We start from the raw sequence: 20,689 nt of genomic DNA on the forward strand, positions 1-20,689 counted from the left end.
TTTCAATTAAGTTAAGAAATGATAATGGAATATCACATATACTGTTAGAAGACCATAAACCATGCAAACACAAAGCTGGTATGTGAAAGCACATGTCAACTAAACATATGGCCATCTCTCCGTGTAAAATAAATCTGCAAGTGTTACATGAATTACACTGCTCTTTAAGGCGAGGGCACTGGACAGGGTACACTGAGTGTGACCTTCTGAGTGACTATTCCTCCCCCAACGTGAAGCAAATCATGACGTCAATAGCTCAGGTTCTGAATCTCCGGGCTCCTATCAGTTTAAATGGAGTTGTTTGTTTCTGTCCAAATTATATTTCCAGAGACTGAGCGTTAACCAAGCCTGGGATCATTGTTGGCAATGACATTACATCACCAGCCTCTCCCATGTTTATAACTGCCAGCTTTATACTGTCTACCAGTCAATTGTAAATCGGTATTTCCAAAATGTAGGCATAATATGATGTGACTGATAGCTAGCACAAATTGAATTGTGCAAAAGAATCTACGTTTGAGAGGTGTCATATGTTTGAAACGTTCTGTTGTGTACAATATGGATATTTCACAGTCTCATCACATTCAGCGGGACCTATTTCCCTCATGACCACACATACTTTTTCAAGCAAGCATATATGGCTACCGGTTTCTTCCTGAGATCAACTCGAAAACGTATGTGCACATTCCATACCTGTAAAATGATTGGAGGCGGTTGGGGGGACCTAGTGGTTAAAGCGTTCGCTCGTCACTCCGAAGACCAGGGTTCGATTCCCCTCATGGGCACATGTGTCATGCCCACTTGTGGTGTCCTCCAACGTGACATTGCTGGAATATTGCTAAAAGCGGCGTAAAACTAAACTCACTCACTGACTATAATATGACTGTTTAAATACTGGTGTTATCCCCTTCTTAAATTTACATAAGCCATGGAACCTGTCGGTTCAATTTTCCAAGACCTCCATCATGCAAAACGTTCATTTCTCATCCTGAATCAAACAATGAAACGAAAACTGTTGACGATTTGCCCAAGGATGCTAATGGCAACCCAGATATGCGATTCCTTGGTGAAATCCTACAACCAAAAATGTCATCAAAAACAGCAGAAGAGATACTGAACCAAATCTGGAGAGAGATAAATGATGAAAATCAATACGATTCTACTGAGTCACTGCTACAGGCAATAGGTGTTGCTCAAGAAGACGTAGAAAGTGCATGTGCTGCACTGGGCAAACGAACAAGTATTTTACTACAAAGGCGACCCAGTGATGTATGGATTAACCAGTATAATCCTGCTTTGTTGAAATGCTGGAATGCCAACATGGATATTCAGTTTGTCATTGATGCATATTCATGTGTGGTTTACATCATATCATACATCAGCAAAGCCGAACGTGAAATGGGTTTACTGCTTGCCCAGACAGAAAAAGAAGCACGTAAAGATGACAACATCAATGCAAAGCAAGCACTCAAAAAGATCGGTCACACTTATCTCACTCACAGAGAAGTAAGTGCACAAGAAGCCGTGTACAGAGTCTGCAATATGCACTTAAAAGAGAGCTCTCGTTTAGTGCAATTTGTACCTGTAGGCATGAACGTAGCACGTTTAAGCTTGCCTCTTGAGACAATCAAACAAAAATGCTCTTCTGAAGATTTTGAAGAAGACGACATGTGGGCTACAAGTATCATTGATCGTTACACTCACAGACCAACTGGTGAGGATATGGACAAGCTGTGCTTAGCCCAATTTTGCTCAGAGTTTAGGATAGTCACACAATCAGAAATGTCTCGTGTCAGCAAGGAGAAACGCAGAACTCCTGTGCTCACTCTTCAGAAAGGCCTTGGGTTCATGCAAAAAAGAACTAACAGCAAACCAGCAGTTATTCGTTATCCCAGATTCTCCCAAATGAAAGATTCGGAGAAGTACTATCACTCACTGTTGCAACTATTTCTGCCATACAGAGTCAATGCACAGCTCAAACCACCTGCTTTTCAATCGCATGAACGTTTCTATCGCGAGGGCAGTGTACAAATTGGCACTAGTATACAGTTGGTGAAAACCATTGTTGATGGAAACAAGAAGCTGTTCGAATGCAGATGAGTTGGACAGAGCTGAAGAAATTCTAGGGACTGCTGGTTCTTTACAAGATGCATGGTCCCAAATTTGTCCTGAAACTGAAATGGAAAGACAAGAGTGTGAAGACCTACGACAAACAGTTGATGACGAAGCAGATCATGACTGCGCTATCCCAGACTTACAGGGTCATGACCACAGATCCCATGAAAGTACTACTGTTTCTGCTTCACTATCCAGAACTGAGGCTCAAAAGATTCTACAGTCACTCAACTCAGAACAAAGTGCCATCTTCTATATGGTACGTCAATGGGCTCTTCAAAAAAGAAATGGTCTGGAACCAAAACCCTTCCATCTCTGTGTTCATGGCCCTGGTGGTACAGGCAAGTCTCTGCTCATCAAAGCCATAAGCTATGAATGTAACAGACTTCTGGCTAAATGCAGAGATAATCCCGATGACATTTCTGTGTTACTTACAGCACCAACTGGGGTAGCTGCATTCAACATTGATGCCCAGACAATCCACAGTGCATTCTCAATTGGCATTAATGCATACTGGCCATACATTCCTCTGAGTGAAGAAAAGATCAATACCCTTCGTCACAAGTATCAGAGCGTTCAACTCTTGATTATTGATGAAATATAAATGGTGGATCATGCAATAGACATTATAAGGAGTATGACTGATCATAAGGACAGGCATTATTGAAACAACATAGAGAGATACTGATTCTAAAATAAAGGGTTGAAATTAAGGAGAAAAATACTCATACAAACTTAATCAGCAATTCTGAGACAAAGTACATGACCAAAATGAACCACATGTTTGGGCTGTCTTTATGTACATCCCCCAATTAAGATGAGATATATCCTCAAAATCGGACTATTGAAGGACATAATATCAGAAAGCATTAATTTGTTTATGAACAACAGTCAAATAACAATATTCACTGATACGAAGACGGCTACATTTGATGACCGTCGGAGAGAGAGAGAACTCAAATACACACAAACGCTAAACACGTTAATTTACAAATGCACGATTAACGCTTCATTATCCGGCAAATGGTATATATTTTCAGAACATAAAGCTATTGATAACGTGAAATTCATTTTATTTCGCATTCATCGGAATTATCATTACATTGTATTCTTCAGTGTTTGATACTACATTCATATGCAAATCAAATAATGTGACGCATAGACAGTGTTGTGTCCCTTGTGATGTCCTCAAACCAGCCACACTCCGGCACAGTGATGACTTAACATAACATCACTGCCATAGGCTAATTTGCATATCACGTGACCGGACTTTTCTCTTGTTTGTAATCAAACGTGCATATTCATAATAAGAGACTGGACTCACGAAAGCTTTTCGGCGCTCTCTTCATAATAATTTACATTGTTACATATATATTCTTCCACAATTGCGACAGTTAGGTCTATGACAGTATATATTTAGATATGAAACTGGCTGCATCGTTTGCTCTCCGTCGGCTTCGATGACAGCACGTGGAGCCGTACAACCTATGTAAACAAAGGATCGCTACGCAAAACGAAATAGTGTTACATGTGTTTGGATATTTTCTCAGTGAAACTAAACCTTTCTATTAAAGATGTTTAGTTAGATGTGTAGACTCGTCAAAAATAAAAGAGTGAAAGAAATCTGTACATTATATTGAAATGACATTGCAAGATGTGACGGATCGTCACATTTTTCTGGCCTGTGGCAGAGATACTATGCTGGCTTGCCGCATGGAACTCTGGGTAGGAGAGTGCAGGGATAGGGATATATATAACTCTGGCCGACATATTGCGTCGTCAACACACCTGTTTTGTATATTTGTGTTACTGGTCAGTGTGTTAGACCAGCAGTGACCAGGTCAAGATTATTCCACGTATCATGGATCATACCCTAATGTCTTGGATCTACCCTGTGTAGTTGTGTATAGTTCATAGTGAGTGGAGTACCCGGAAATGTCCTCGGATGTAATGGAGGTAGTAGATCTATACTATCCTGACTCTTCCAGTAAACCAGCAACGTGTATCATTCGTCCCTAGTCGTTTTTAACAGTCATTACTGTACAATGTTATGGACATTACGGTGTTGACTACAAATCAAAACATTTGCTGTCGTTTGCCTCGTGGCGGGAGGGGAATATCAACCTTCCGCCATATTGCTTTCATGATAATTATTATATGCTCGAAAGTTTCTGTGCAGGTAAGCTGCTTAAGTAAAGAAAAAAACATTGACCCACAAAATCATTCTGCCAAAACGGACATATTTAACTTCCCTCGAATATTTACAATTATTCATTTATTTGATAAATCCTATCGTGTAAATACTATAGACCATACAGACACAAAGCGTATGTTTGAAAGCATCTGAATCTGCGAGGCTCCTATCAGTTTAAATGGAGTTGTTTGTTTCTGTCCAAATTATATTTCCAGAGACTGAGCGTTAACCAAGCCTGGGCTCATTGTTGGCAATGGCATTACATCACCAGCCTCTCCCATGTTTATAACTGCCAGCTTTATACTGTCTACCAGTCAATTGTAAATCGGTATTTCCAAAATGTAGGTACGTTAATCTAGACTTACATGTCCAGATTGGACGGTACAACAGCGAGTACGCGAGTTAGATGGTTAACAGGCTATTAAATATGAGTTTGGCTTTACGCCGCTTTTAGCATTATTTCAGCAATATCACTGAGGGGGACACCGTAAATAGGCTTCACAAATTGTACCCATGTGGGAAACAGAACCCGATTCTTCAGCGTGACGAGCAAACGCTTTAACCACTAGGCTACCCAACCGCCCCTATATTAAATATGAACTCCATGTGTTATTTACATGTAATTTGTTTAAGCAACTACGATTTACATCAATTAAAAAAAGCAGAATATGATGTGTCTGATTGCTAGCACATATGGATTCGTGCAAAAGAACCTATGCTTATTCTTGAGAGGTGTCAGACACGGACTTGGAAACGTGCTGTTATGGATATTATACAGACTCGTCACACTCAGCAGGAGCTATTTCCTTTACGACCACACAGACATTTTTCACATGCAGACGTATAAAATATACTAAGCCCGCTGACCTAACATTACTGAAAACAACCAGCTGTCTGCCCGCACGCACGCACGCACGCACGCACGCACGCACTCACACAAATGGGGGCGGTGGGGTTGCCAGTTTTTAAAGAAGACCCGTCTTTGCGTACCCAGCCGTACTGCTGTTGTAAATGAGCTAAGCTTTAAATTCCCATAACAACTGTGAATTAAGTCGGCAGAGTAATCCGGACCAGATGCTACTGCTTTCTTCCTGAGATCGTTTCGAAAACGTATGTGTACATTCCTTACCTGTAATACGAATAGGGGCGGTGGGGTAACATAGTAGTCAAGGCGTTCGCTTGTCAGGGTTCGACTCCCCTCATGGGTACAATGTATGATGCCCATTTCTGGTGTCCCCCGCCATGATATTGCTGCAATATTGCTAAAAGCGGCATAAAACTAAACTCACCCACTCACTATAATATGTACGTTCAAATACTGGTGTTATCCCCTTTATAGCCCATGGAATCGACATGTTTCAACTGGGATAAAGGTGAAATCAGATCCGGACGATGTTTTTGTCAGTGTAATCAGCATAAATATAATCCACTTCACTGTATAGATGTTTCTCTCATATGGAATAGTTATTATCAATTATCTTCTTGGCAGGATCTGTTTACAAATGCCAATTAATTCATGTTTTTTTTAAATAATTATTTAATAATTTTTCGCGTTTAAATTGTTTTAAAATTAGTTGGATGCTATCACGAACTGAGATAACTGATGGCAGTGCCACTCAGGGGGTTAACGTAGCGTGTATGTATTGTCCCCCTGGCAGTGTCCAGAGTCCAACTAAATCAAAGAACGAAAGTAAAGAACATCAACTAGTATTTTACATTGCTCGATTACAGTGAAGGTTTTTTAACATTGATAAGCTTTTGACACAGCCACTGGTAGCCAGAGTGATGAGGTAAATCCTCCCGGGAATCGTGTAGGAAGCAGAAGTACCGTTAAGTCCCTTTGATCCCCTGGAAGGTGGTCTAACTAGGGTCTGTAGCCTAGTTTTAATATATACTAAATGATAGTCAAGGAAAATAATGTTTTGAATTAAAAATGTGTTTGTTATACCTAAACTGTGATACTGAACATACTGTGTTACTGTCCTTTGCAGATAGACATTTCTATATATTGAACCTGTTCTCATCTCTATATGGCTGCAATATTACTGATGCGATGTAAAATATAACTCACTCACTCTACCTCACACAGTTGGCAATATGCAAGCATACATATATTCTTATCCACACCGTTTATGAAATAACAACGAGAAAACAATGACATTGAAACTATAATACTTGCAATAAGACACTGGCTGACGGGTGTTAAAAGCTTGTTGGTGTCTCTTCTACACACAGTTCGGGGTCTGAACCGTTCAGTTATATACGTGGATCGGTTACGTCTCAGTAAATGGGGCAGTTGGGGTTAAGTGTCTACTTATACCTTTTACTACCATTATCTTTAAAAACTGACTCTTCTAATATAATGTATGGCTAGGGGGTGATGATGATTTATATGGAGATGCATACACAGTGTGAATGCTCCCCCCACCCCACCTTTATTTTATATACGAATTATGTGACCCCCGTATGTGGTATACAAAATCAATGATACTCCCTTCTCATGTTACACATGATATTGTTTGCATAATCTGAGTTTTGCTGACACCCCCACCCCCCCCCCACCCCCGTTTAAGTGTACAAAATTGATGACCTCCCTCCCCCACCTTACTAGACCAGAATCACCACACACACACACACACACACACACACACACACACACACACACACACAAACACACACAATACAAATACACACTCTCTCTCTCTCTCACACACTCACACACACACACACACACTCACACTTCCAATAATTGTCATTTCCCTCTTTAGTAGCCATGAAAACCAGCATTTGGCAGGACGGAATTTCGTCAGTTTGACTGTGGGTTGGTGTTTAAACAGACATGCACAAGTCTCCAACTTACTAATACCCTTCACTATCATTATCTATAAATACTCTATCTCCTAATTTTCGTCTTTTCATACCTGAGGCAGTTGGGTTCCTACATACTTATCAACAGTGTGAACTGCGTTGTCTCTTACACATATATATTCCTCATTGTTTACCTGTGCACGGTTCCTGCATAACAAAACAGTGCATCAAAATAGTTACAAAGCATAAGAATGTTCAAAGAATTGGCATTTCCCCCTTCAGGAGCCATCAAAGCCCACATTTGACATCCAACATGACGGCGACATTTTCTCTGAGGGTTTTGAGGGCAGTGCAATCAAAACATTCACTTAACAGTTCTAAATACGTATGGACAGATGTTGTAATTGGTACGTGTAAATCCACAACGCTAATGTAATCGCAACACGAAGATATCGACATTAAAAGTACCACAAAAGCTCTCTATTTCAATTATCCCCATACATAAGAAGAAAACTTATAGTAATTGTTATCCACATTATTAATACCATTACAGCAGGAACAAAACTGACAATACGACTATAATAATTGCAATATTCGACTTAAACAATGTTGACATGTATGTAACATGAAACTTACAATGACTCTTTGTTCGTCTCAGTAATATCCTTCTTATTTTTCCGATGGAGTGCTCAGATAGCTGACATTACCTTACATGTCTTCCCAAACGCTGTCAACTACACGGAATGGCGTGTACACGGGTACTTGTTTTGAGCAACGCTCTTTACAGCCTGCGATAGCCAACTAGGCGTAATAAAAGACCAGGCTGTATTGTGATCGATATTACAACTACATCTTTAGTTTGCATGTGTATATGTCAATCGATCAACCTTGATACGCTGCATGACTTCATTGGTTAATTTATATACAGTTAGCATCTCTGTTTTAGCGAATTTGATGACGAAGGTATAGCCGATTGTGTCCCGTATCTTCCACCGTTACATGGTAGGTTTAGCGGATATATGTTTTCATCGCCCAGTGAAAAAAAATATAGGGGAAAACTTGTAGATCCATATGAATGATGTTAATTACAGGGTTTGTCATGCCAATGTGTAGCCTCTATAGTTTTGTTAATATAAAGCCATTTATTATCTATTTGTTTTCTAATGCATAACGAGGTCATAATTCATCAAGTTTCCATTTTTTAACTGTGGATGTGCTTGTGACATTGTTGTCTCTCAGTGGGATAATATAACAGTAAAAATATATTCATTATCTTGAGTTACTTTGGCACATATCATTTGTAAAAGTTTGTAAACAGATCCATGTACATAGTCATTTTTCACAGAATGTTGTCACATTAAGTGTCTGAATCGGTTTGCAAAACAACATGAAAAAGTTATCATTCCAATATTATTCCAAATGTTTATGATTATAATAAATATGGTAAAAGAAATGATCTGTATACAAACATATCCACAATTACACTGCTCAATACAATGAATTTGACACAATATTTGACTAAACTGAAAATATGAAAATAAACAGTATGATCAGTATGTTCATACATGACATTGAAAATACATACATTACCCATAAAAATACAAATCCTTTTGCTGTACTGTATTATACTTTACAGCAGTGTACACATACATAGTTCAACACACAAACAGTGATTATGCTTATGTTTGCTCTGAATATGTTGACTAGTTCACTGTTGTGGTTTTAATACCAACAGGTTCTAAAACTGAATGGACCCCATCCCTCACCCCACCCCACCCCCAGATATAGCTACATGTTTTTTATGTGTATGACAATAGGAAAATAGACGCATATGAAATATTGATAACTGTTCTTTACTAAACGTGACTTAAGCAAACTTAAGATTCTCCTGGGAGCGTGTATTTCAGAACATCATTTACAGATAAAAAGTATTATTTTCTAGTCACTAATACTGCTCGTTCAGTTTAGTTCCAGCATACCACAGGTGATAATGGGCCACATCATCGATAAATGTATGTGCAATCACATTTGCTAAAATAGAGATCCTAACTAGATTCAAGCAATGTGGTCGTTTTGATCTATGTTTTATGTCTACCATTTCGTGACAATAGTGAGGTGACATCAAATATCAATGCACATGTCTTTATTTAAAATAGGGTGTGTTTCACTGTTTACAGTTTGCCCATGTAACGACGACTTTCGTGTCTTGCTTTTTATTAAACCAGAAGAGCACCCACTCAACAGGAGTAAGTTGAGGTCATTCTTTTCATTATTATTTCAGGTTATGCAGAACAAGCTTCGAAGTATCCAGTCCCAGTCACAGGCCCTCGTGTCTTTGCGAGGATTAGAAAGAAATGAATTTTGGGATGCCCCCCGACTCGAAATGTTTCACAGTATAATAAATCATCACAAAGCCGACACTTCGGTGTACCCCACCCGCCTGCTTTGCGTCGACCAATCAGAGGGCTTGCTTCGACCACACACACGTTTGCGCTGACCTTTCGTCATCCATTTGAGACGAGATCGTTTAGTTGAGGGTCTAAATCGGCTTTCAGTCGACTTGCAGAAATAACAATAAAGAATCAGGTAGGTGTCATGAGTGGTGATCGATAGGCCAACCATCCATGATATATTTACATTAAGTTTTAATCGATTGCATGCGATGGTAGCGTAGCGATCGTCAAAGCAGGCGGGTGGGGTACACCGAAGTGTCTGGCCTTGTATTGTCATGATTTATTGTACTGGGAAGCATTTCGAGTCGGGAGGCATCTCAATTTTTTTTTCTTTCTAGTCTTTAATCCTCGAAAAAACACGAGGCCTTGTCGTCCCAGCATCGTCACTACAGTCATCGGAGCTGCTATACCTGTGTCCCTGGAGAAAGGCCCAACGTGTACCCCTTGGGTTATGAAGACTCCGTGAGGACCAACAGTGTTACATTTAGAAAAGCTGAGAGAAGTGACGACTCAGTCTAAAACTGAATACAGTTGCTGAAAAAGTAAGTCAAATTCCAGTTCTCAATTCATATGTGTATTCATATGGATTATCAACATGTAAAAGATATCGTTTGAAAAATCCTCTAGATCATGTTGTCAATTTTCAGTAGTATTCTTGTCAGATTTTTCGACTCTTTAAGTGGCTGGACAATATGCATACAGATGTTAGTTGGGTCCTTTTGTTTGTCAACCTTAATGTCCCCTTTGACCTTTAGTCTCCCTCCGCTGCATGCTGACCTGCACTGTAACATAGCAGCGTGGTGAGTGGTATCTGTACATGTCCATATAGGTCACTAGCCAGGCGACCTCAGTACAGGACCTGTGGGGTCAGGTTAGAAGAAGGTTCAGTAGCCATCTTTCACCTTCACTGTAACATAGCAGCGTGGTGAGTGGTGTCTGTACATGTCCATATAGGTCATTAGCCAGGTGACCTCAGTACAGGAGGACCTGGGGGGTCAGGTTAGAAGGAGTTCAGTAGCCATCTTTCATCTGCACTGTAACATAGCAGCGTGGTTAGTGGTATCTGTACATGTCCATATAGGTCATTAGCCAGGTGACCTCAGTACAGGAGGACCTGGGGGGTCAGGTTAGAAGGAGGTTCAGTGGCCATCCTTCACCTGCACTGTAATATAGCGGCGTGGTGAGTGGTGTCTGTACACGTCCACATAGGTCATTAGCCAGGTGACCTCAGTACAGGACCAGGGGGGTCAGGTTAGAAGGAGGTCAGTAGCCATCTTTCACCTGCACTGTAACATAGCAGCGTGGTTAGTGGTATCTGTACATGTCCATAAAGGTCATTAGCCAGGTGACCTCAGTACAGGAGGACCTGGGGGTCAGGTTAGAAGGAGGGTCAGTAGCCATCTTTCACCTGCACTGTAACATAGCGGCGTGGTGAGTGATATCTGTACATGTCCATATAGGTCATTAGCCAGGCGACCTCAGTACAGGAGGACCTGGGGGGTCAGGTTAGAAGGAGGTTCAGTGGCCATCCTTCACCTGCAATGTAATATAGCGGCGTGGGGATTGGTGATGCATAGACTTGATTACATTAAATAGGATTCTATTTACGCTATGGCTTAAAGGTTCTTCAAACAGTACTGAAATCTATGAAAGCACACAGTTTTTGTGTTCTTGTATGTTGTACATCAGAAAATCTATAGCATGGTCGGATCCAGGAATTTTGAAACGCATTTTATTTCTCAATGTGGTCTTAAGTCATTTTCAAAGGGCGAAAAAAAGTTTACAATAAAGCTGAACAACACAACTTTATGCAAATCACGAAACCAAATTCATATTTAGGTGAAATGCATCTTTTTCAGTAGAATTAAACCGCCTCCGTGGTGTAGTGGTTAGAGCGTCCGCCCGGAGTGCGGAAGGTCGCGGGTTCGATCCCCGACCGCGTCATACCAAAAGACGTTAAAATATGGTACTCGTTGGTCCCTGCCTGGCGCTCGGCATTAATGGGTACAACAAGGACTGGTCGGCTCGGAGTCAGTATAATGTGTCTGAGTGGGGTATTCATGCTTCACTACGGCATGGTATCTCAGTGGGCTAGCACTATAAAACCAGCTTCAGTCTGGGCTAGTACAAGCAGCCGCACATACACATTCACACACATGCAGGTCGTCATATGAGCGAAAGGTATGAGTACTTTCTTTACCTATTATATGAATGTTCAAATACTGGTGATATCCCCTTTATAAACCATCGAACCGACATGTATCAACTGGGATAGAGGTGAAATCAGATCAGGAAAATGTGTTTTGACAGTGTGACCAACAAAAATATCATCTACTTCACACTGTATGCCGTGTACAACCATATATGAGCTTATCCACATCGTGTGTAACAACGAGAAAACAATGACATTAAAAGTATAATGCTTGAAATAAGATACAATTAGGGGTCTGAACCGCTTAGTTATATACATGTATGTGCACTGGTTAAGGCTTAGTAAATGGAGCAGATGGTCTTTAAACAGACATACACGAGTCCATAACCTAATAATACATTTTACTATGATTATCTATAAAAACTCAATCTCCTAATATGAAAGGATCTTTGTTTCATATATGAGATAGTTGGGTCTAATACATACTTATCAACAGTGTGAATTGTGTTGTCTCTTACACATATATACTCATGCCAATAATGGTTGTCACCCCCTCCCCACCACAACCCCACACCGACCTCACACACCCACCCCACACCCCCTCTCCAATTACAAACATTGAAGGGGGTGACAACCATTATTGGCATGAGTATATATTCACTGTTTACCTGCGCAAGCTTCCTGTATGACAAAACTCTGCATCAAACTTTTACAAAGGTATAAGAATGTTCAAAGAATTGGCATTTCCTTCTTCAGAAGCCATCAAAGCCAACATTTGACATCCAACAGAAGGACGAAATTTGGTCAGTTTGTCTGAGGGTTTTGTGGGCAGTGCAATCAAAACATTCACTTAACAGTTGTAAATACGTATGGGCAAATGTTGTAATTGGTATGCGAAAATCCACAACGCTAATGTAATCACAACACACAGATATTGACATTAAAAGTACCATAAAAGCTCTCTATTTCAAATATGACCATGCATAAGAAGACAACTTATAGTAATTGTTATCCACATTGTTGATACAATTACAGCAGGAAGAAAACTGACAATACAACTATAATCATTGCAATATTCGACTTAAACAATGTTGACATGTATGTAACATGTAACTTACAATGACTCTTTGTTCGTCTCAGTAATATCCTTCTTAACTTTCAATGAAAACCAGGATATGTTGAAAATCTGCGTAGAGGGATGTGTAAAGAAGGTCGAATTATTCTCTGAACATATGCGCCACCTCAACATGGATGTATTAGTGTTGGGACCAATAGGCTACGTGCATACAGAAGTGCCGACGATGACACCAAGTATCAACTGCTGTCGATGCGTCCACATATCGACTGCTGTGACGATCAATGGTATTTTTACCGGTCACATTTTCGATCGCCCAGTGAAAAAAACTTGGAGAGAACTTTTAGATCCATATGAATGATGTTAATTACAGGGTTTGTCATGCCTATATTAAGCCTCTATATAGTTTTGTAAATATAAAAGCCATTTATTATCTATTTGTTTTCTAATACATAATGAGGTCATAATTCATCCATGTTTTTAACTGTGGATGTGCTTGTGACATTCTCGACTCTCGGTGGGATGATAAAACAGTAAAAATATATTCATTATCTTGAGTTACTTTGGCACATATCATTTGTAAAAGTTTATAAACAGATCCATATACATAGTCATTTTTCACAGAATGTTGTTGCATATTAAGTGTCTGAATCGGTTTGCAAAACAACATGAAAAAGTTATCATTCCAATATTATTCCAAATGTTTATGATTATAATAAATATGGTGAAAGAAATTATCTGTATACAAAACAATCCACAATTACACTGCTCAATACAATGAATTTGACACAGTATTTGACTAAACTGAAAATAAGAAAATACACAGTATGATCAGTATGTTCATACATGACTTTAAAGATACATACATTACCCATAAAAATACAATTCCTTTTGCTGTACTGTATTATACTTTACAGCAGTGTACACATACATAGTTCAACACACAAACAGTGATTATGCTTATGTTTGCTCTGAATATGTTGACTAGTTCACTGTTGTGGTTTTAATACCAACAGGTTCCCAAATTGAATGGACCCCATTCCTCACCTCACCCCACCCCCTTAAACAGCTACAGTTTTTTATGTGTATGACAATAGGAAAATAGACGCATATGAAATATTGATAACTGTTCTTTACTAAACGTGACTTTAGCAAACTTAAGCCTCACCTGGGAGCGTGTATTTCAGAACATCATTTACAGATAAAAAGTACTATTTTCTAGTCACTATTACTGCTCGTTCAGTTTAGTTCCAGCATACCACAGGTGAAAATGGGCCACATCATCGATAAATGTATGTGCAATCACATTTGCTAAAATAGAGATCCTAACTAGATTCAATAAATGTGGTCATTTTGATCCATGTTAGTGAGGTGACACCAAATATCAACGCACGTCATTTTTTAAAATAGGGTGTGTTTCACTGTTTACATTTTGCCGATGTAACGACGACTTTCGTTTCTTGTTTTCTATTAAACCAGAACAGCCCCTACTCAACAGGAGTAAGTTGAGGTCATTCTTTTCATTATTATTTCAGGTTATGCAGGACAAGCTTCGAAGTATCCAGTCCCAGTCCCAGGCCCTCGTGTCTGCGAGGATAAGGATTAGAAAAAAAGATGAATTTTGAGATGCCCCCGACTCAAAATGCTTAACAGTAAGTAAATCATGACAAGGTCTACACTTCGGTGTACCCCACCCGCCTGCTTTGGGTCGACCAATCAGAGGGCTTGTTTCGACCACACACCCGTTTTTGCTGACCTTTCGTCATCCATTTAAGACGAGATCGTTTAGTTGAGGGTCAAAATCGGCTTTCAGTCGACTTGCAGAAATAACAATAAAGAATTGGTAGGTGTCATGAGCGGTGGTCGATAGGCCAATCATCCATGATTATACTTACATTAAGTTTCAATCGATTCCATGCAATGGTAGCGTAGCGATCGGGAAAGCAGGCGGGTGGGGTACACCAAAGTGTCAGAATCATGTTGGGAGTTAACAGTTGTATTTTTGTCAGGTTTGAGACTCTTTAAGTGGCGTGACAATATAAATATAGATGTTAGTTGTGTCCTTTTGTTTGTCAACTTTTATGTCCCCTTTGAACTTTAGTCTCCTTCCGCTGCATTTTTCACTTGCACTCAGTAACATAGCAGCGTGGTGAGTGGTATCTGTACACGTCCATATATGTCATTAGCCAGGCGACCTCAGTACAGCCAGGGATAATCTACAAAATATATATAGTCTCGCTGGTACAGCAGGACCTGGGGGGCAGGATAGAAGGAGGTTCAGTAGCCATCTTTCACCTGCACTGTAACATAGCAGCGTGGTGAGTGATATCTGTACACGTCCATATAGGTCATTAGCAAGGCGACCTCAGTACAGGACCTGGGGGGTCAGGTTAAAAGGAGGTTCAGTAGCCATCTTTCACCTGCACTGTAACATAGCAGCGTGGTGAGTGGTATCTGTACATGTCCATATAGATCATTAGCAAGGCGACCTCAGTACAGGACCTGGGTGGTCAGGTTAAAAGGAGGTTCAGTAGCCATCTTTCACCTGCACTGTAACATAGCAGCGTGGTGAGTGGTATCTGTACATGTCCATATAGGTCATTAGCCAGGCGACCTCAGTACAGGAGGACCTGGGGGGTCAGGTTAGAAGGAGGTTCAGAAGCCGTCTTTCACCTGCACTGTAACATAGCAGCGTGGTGAGTGGTATCTGTAACTGTCCATATAGGTCATTAGCAAGGCGACCTCAGTACAGGGGGACCTGGGGGTCAGGTTTGAAGGAAGGTCAGTAGCCATCTTTCACCTGCACTGTAACATAGCAGCGTGGTGAGTGGTATCTGTACATGTCCATACAGGCCATTAGCCAGGCGACCTCATTACAGGAGGACCTGGGGTTCAGGTTAGAAGGAGGTCCAGTAGCCATCTTTGTAATATAACAGGTAAGTGGTACATGTCCTGAACATGTCCATATAGGTCATTAGTTATCATCACATGCTTGATACCGGTGTAAGTACCTTCACCAAATAAAGAATTGACTATCCATAGAACTTGGTTTTCCTTCAAATGTCGGTTTGTTTACTTGTCGCAGAATTACTGCTGTTGGACGTGGATCTGTTAATCCTTGCTTTGTAGACATAGCGTGTGAATGGTGGGTCCTACAAATAGGGCAGAACCATGTTTTAGAACACCTGGTGTCATCCCTGTGTTTTCAGTGGTCCATTCCTATTCACAGCTGTTTTGCCCTTTACATCAAATTAAATCTAATTCTGAGGATAGTCATGACTGGGAATTCCTGGTACCGGGGTTTTATAGTGAATGACCATGTGTTTTAAATGTTGCAAGGGTGAAAAGACAGTTCATGTGACGGACGACTTTACAGTGCGATGAGTGAGTGAGTGAGTTTAGTTTTACGTCGCACTCAGCAACATTCCAGCTAACAGCGCGATTAAGATCAACGAAGGACGATGTATTTATGGTATCGAGCATAAACATCCTGCAAAATCCTCACAAAAAACGACGTATTAGTAAACTGTTTACATCTGTAGTGGAGACCAAGTTAAGTCAGTACCAGTGTCATCGGCGATCCTGTACCATAACTCGCCGCGAATAGCTGCAACATTGCTGATGCGGCGTTAAGCAATATTCACTCACCCAACCACTGTAACATAACCAGGGTGGTTGGAGGGAGGAATTTCTGCGACATATCACAAAGTTACGTTTCATACACTTTCTGCTGTACAACATACAAGAACATATCTAAAGACTTTCGGATATACAACATACAAGAACATATCTATAGACTTTCTGATATACAACATACAAGAACACATAAACTGTGTGTGCTTTCATAGTTTTCAGTACTGTTTGAAGAACCTTTAAGCCATAACGTAAATAGAATCCTATTTAATGTAATCAAGTCTTTGTACAACGCCGCCATTTTGCGGGAATATTGCTGAGTGCGGCCTTAAAGTACAAACTATGTACAACAACAGAAAATCTTGTGCTGAACTAAATGATAGACAGTCCCATGACCGGATGCTCGAAGCAGATAGACCTCTTGAATTATAAAATGCACTTAATTCCTTGGATAATAATTCTGAAATGAAACGGCAATTAAAATGAACAACGTGAAAAGTTACATATGGCAGTTACAAAAATAAAAGTGGGTTATGAGCCAGTTGAGATTGTAAATCAAAATAAATACAGCGATCTTCAGTTGAAACCGCTCTTATGCCGCTGCTAGACAAAGTTCTGTCAATCATTCCACTAGACTGACATTAAGTCTCTGAAATAAACATAATTTACAGGAAAATGATCTTAAATCATCTCTATAAAATAATGAAATTGACCCAAGAGACTTTCTTACTTTTTCAGAAACTTCAGCCATCAAGGCCTGCTAACAACTTGTAGTATAGAGGGGCGGTGGGGTATAGAATTACAATGACATGGGTACAATTTGTTCAGCCCATTTCTGGTGTCCCCGTCTGGAATATTGCTAAAAGCGGACCAAAACTACTTGTATTATCAATTACAAGCTAGTATGTATTTCTTATACAAACGTGTAAGAAATATTCATTTGCTTATTGAATGTAACTTTATTGTTTAGCTTGAACAGTGCGTAATATTTTGCTTCGTAAACTTTTCATAAACTATCTGAGACATAAACGTACCTTAAGACGTTCTGCTCTTATAAATGCTATACAGAGGAATCTAACAACGTTCAACAACAAGCTTTCTATCATCTGTATCAGACAAAAATAATCTTGTATGACCATCGGTACCAGAAAACTAAACGTTTTGATATATTCTCTGAAATACGACTGCATGCCGCTATAAAAGGCTCCACTGTAATCTACGAATAAATTATCAATCAAAATCAGAAAATATTCCCCACAAGCAAAGATACTGTCAAACCTATACAAACCATGACCTTTTAATGTTTTAGAAATGAGAGATACAAATACCTGATATCCTCTTTTGTTACCAGCTCAAATTTCTATAAACCGTTCTTATTGTTTCAATCAAAATGTTTCTCTACTACTAAACTTTTGTGAATTTCTGTCTACAACGACGTCCATGTTTAGATGCTTTACACGTATATGTAAACATGTGTAATACAGTGGATTGATTGATGGCCTTCAGTTTGTTATGAATACTTGTTTATTAGGGCTTTGTAACCATGTTGTATTCCTGGCGTGAATCGGAAAGGTAATTTCTGAACGCAATATATTGATAAGTAAGTTATAATTCAAGTAGATATATTTTGACTATTAAGAATTCACTGTGTAGCTTTTAGGGTCATCTTAAACCTAATGTGCAATCTGTATGAATCTGATTAGAGTGAAACAGGTGAACGAGTATGTTTGCCTTTTCATTCACATGGTTGTTTGGGCGATGGATATGTACGCTGAAGGGCTTTGTGTATGATGACAAAGGTGAGAAGGGAGGTAATTCCCTCCACTGTGACGGGGATTCCCCTACATTCCGTAGGTTGTGATGAAAGAGCAGCCCGCTTCTGTGGGCGTGGTTTAAACGTTATCCGTGAGGACATTCACTTAAGCAAAACGACCCTTAAAACGAGCGTGGCACGAAAGGTATTGTCTAGAGATTTCGTGTATTGGAACAGAGAGTTTGAAGTCAGAACATAATGCCATAATCAGTTCTCGTAGTGTGTCTCGTATGATATTGCATGATCTATGACCTATGGTTGGGTCACACACCATGCAAGAGATCACGAGTATGATCATGTGACATTCCTTATATGGACTCGTTACTACGAACGCCTCTCAAAGTAATCACTGCGGCTGTTAACTCTTTCATTAATTTTCATTTTTTGCATTACATGTCATGAATGTATGTTGTTTATGATGATATTTACGTGTTGTTCAGACATAACGTGAGGTTTTAGGATTGGTTAGACGGCGTCGGTTCGGTAGAAGGGCTTGATGCGAGGGAGGGGCTTCCAGTGAGGTGAGGTCAATAGGAGGAGGGTCTACAGAAGAGGTTAGGGATGTGAGTGAGTGAGTGAGTTTGGTTTTACGCCGCTTTTAGCAATATTCCAGCAATATCACGGAGGGGGACACCAGAAATGAGCTTCACACAATGTACCCATGTGGGGATTCGAACTCGGGTCTTCGGCGTGACGAGCGAACGCTTTAACCACTAGACTACCCCACCGCCCCGTGAGGGATGTGTGTGGCTATCAAAAAACCAGTGTCGGGCTGTGCTCAGATTGTTTCTAGTGGGATTACTGACATATGTGTCCTTCATGACAGGGGCTCCTTATCACTTCAGTGAAGAACAGTTGAATGGATGATACGGTAAATCCCTATTCATACGATTATGTTGCTTTAGTAACACCACATCTATTCGTCTAAGGTGCTGTAGTTTGCTAATTAGAGTTGCGTTCCTTAAGCTTCCCCGAATCCTGTGATCACGGGTTTGAACCCTAGGTTGCAGCTTCTCAATGTATGCGGGTCTTGCCAAAGGGGCATTCTGTAAAAGACCTGCTTTGCCTCCGGCTGTCCCACCACAGGGAGTCCTGAACATAATTAAGACGCAGACCATGAATAAAGCCCTAAAATTGTATGTCGTGTGAGAAAATTAAAACTTGTTTCTGTCACAAAAGTTCATGTGTGATATTATCGAAAATCATTAATATCTTTTTATTATCGATCCTTTTAGCCAGCCCTTGGCTGTACACATACTGGCTGAAATCATTTCTTTATTATGAATACAGCATGTCTCACGGTACCTTCATCATCTTTATTACCGATTAGACTTCATATGTGTGAATATCGGAGACGTAATTTTCAGCAAAAATGCCCCCAAAAAGTCTGAAAGTAATCACCATTTTCCACAGTCATTTTAGCCAGCCCTACTCTGTACACATCATTTCTTTATTAGGAATATAAGTATGTGTTACACTGCCTTCATCATCGTTATTAGCGATTAAACTGCATATGTGTGACTCCATATATTGTATCACAACATCAGTGTTTCGGTGAATTGCATCAGGATTTGTATCACTGTTTCATGACAGATTCGCTAGTTTATCAGACAGCCTAGCTCGTTGTTTTATCACAGGCGACATTTGCGACGTGGAGTATCTGGACGAGTACGTGTACGACTTCAGCGAGGCCCACGGTGGTGACGCTGACAAAGACGCGATGCCACAGGACTTCACAGAATATGATGCCAAGGTTAGTCTACAGACCTACTGTCTGCGGAAGAGGAACTGACTGGAATGGCAGTTTACCTGCTTTCATCTTATGATGCACTTTGATTCCGGGAACTGTTGCCAACAGTATATGCATATCGTCTCTGTTGGATATATTAAGTAGCAGACCATAATGAATGATAGAATTGTGACATGGTATGGTAATAAAATGTGACAAGAGAAAATGTTGAAATTTTTTTTCTGAAAATAGGCTTGAGGTTACACCACACCAAATCAGGATCCGTAGCTTAACAAGCACTCAGTGCAGACTGAATATTCTGACAGTTGTGACTGGGTGATTTTTTGTAAGATTTTCCTGTTTTCTAAAGGTACGCTCAACCAGTAATTATAACTGGTTATATTTATTAATAGTTAGTGCTGTCTTGTTTCCATTACGATTTGTACTGAATGTGACCACAGGTATTTTCATGTGGTTGACATTTTGTGCGGAACTGGGGTTGGTCTGATTAGCTTCCTGTAGTCGGACAAGGAGCCGGCTGAGGTGGTCATATTTCATATTTCTATTGCGTCTTTAAGGCCAGTCTATGCACACATGTTCATGTAATAGCTGTTGATATCACAGTTAATTTTAACCAAAAAAATGAATAATCACTCGAGAAGTCAGTGGGAAAATATCTGGTTTTGCGTAACCTTGGGAAGGAGTGTGGGTGATTTT

The 20,689-nt window shown here is 40.1% G+C and overlaps 1 long non-coding RNA gene across 2 annotated transcripts; it reads left to right on the top strand.

Annotated features, from left to right (window-relative positions):
• Window positions 1–3,823: 3,823 nt before the first annotated feature.
• Window positions 3,824–18,813, top strand: LOC124275409. Of its 2 annotated transcripts, none has more exons than XR_006898264.1 (3): window positions 3,824–4,294; window positions 9,909–10,112; window positions 18,713–18,813. It is a non-coding gene; the product is annotated as an uncharacterized LOC124275409 (long non-coding RNA). The 2 variants fall into 2 exon arrangements; XR_006898263.1 differs by lacking the exon at window positions 18,713–18,813 and adding an exon at window positions 12,863–12,926.
• The last annotated feature ends 1,876 nt before the right edge of the window (window positions 18,814–20,689 follow it).

Source organism: Haliotis rubra, unplaced genomic scaffold (assembly GCF_003918875.1).
Source record: "Haliotis rubra isolate DU_JTF1 unplaced genomic scaffold, ASM391887v1 Scf2, whole genome shotgun sequence".
Classification (NCBI taxonomy): Eukaryota; Metazoa; Mollusca; class Gastropoda; order Lepetellida; family Haliotidae; genus Haliotis; species Haliotis rubra.